Genomic DNA, 651 nt, shown 5'->3' on the forward strand with positions numbered 1-651 from the left:
AGGGTCTCGTGCTCAGAGCAGCTGCGGGCACAGGTGTTTTGCTCCGTTCAGTCCAGCAGGCGAAGGGTCTGAGGCAGGCAAGGAAAGTCAAGGGGCCAGGGGTCTTTATCCCCCAACATCGCCCCACATTAGAACGCTAAAATGTTGTTGTTTGTTTTACTCTTTTGGCTTTTTTGGTCCTGCCACCCAGCTCCCAAATAAATCACACACGGAGGCTTATTCTTACCTATAAATGCCCAGCGTTAGCTTGGCTTGTTTCTAGTCAGCTTTTCTTAAATTATCCCCCTATCTTTTGCCTCTGGGCTTTTATCTTTATCTCATACCTTTTTTAAGTCTTACTCCATGGCTTGCCGTGTATCTGGGTGGCTGGTCCCTGGAGTCTTCCTTCTCTCGTCCCTTCTTCCTTTCCTCCCAGATTTCTCCTTCTGTTTACTTTCTCTACCTGCCAGCCCTGCCTGTCTTTATTTATTTATTTATTGAAGATTTCTGCCTCCTCCCCGGCACCGCCTCCCATTTCCCTCCCCCTTCTCCCAATCAAGTCCCCCTCCCTCATCAGCCCAAAGAGCAATCAGGGTTCCCTGCCCTGTGGGAACTCCAAGGACCACCCACCTCCATCCAGGTCTAGTAAGGTGAGCATCCAAACTGCCTAGG

The sequence above is a fragment of the Alexandromys fortis genome, unplaced genomic scaffold (genome assembly GCF_014885135.2).
Source record: "Alexandromys fortis isolate MF-2015 unplaced genomic scaffold, M_Fortis_MF-2015_v1.1 scaffold_50, whole genome shotgun sequence".
Taxonomy (NCBI): domain Eukaryota; kingdom Metazoa; phylum Chordata; class Mammalia; order Rodentia; family Cricetidae; genus Alexandromys; species Alexandromys fortis.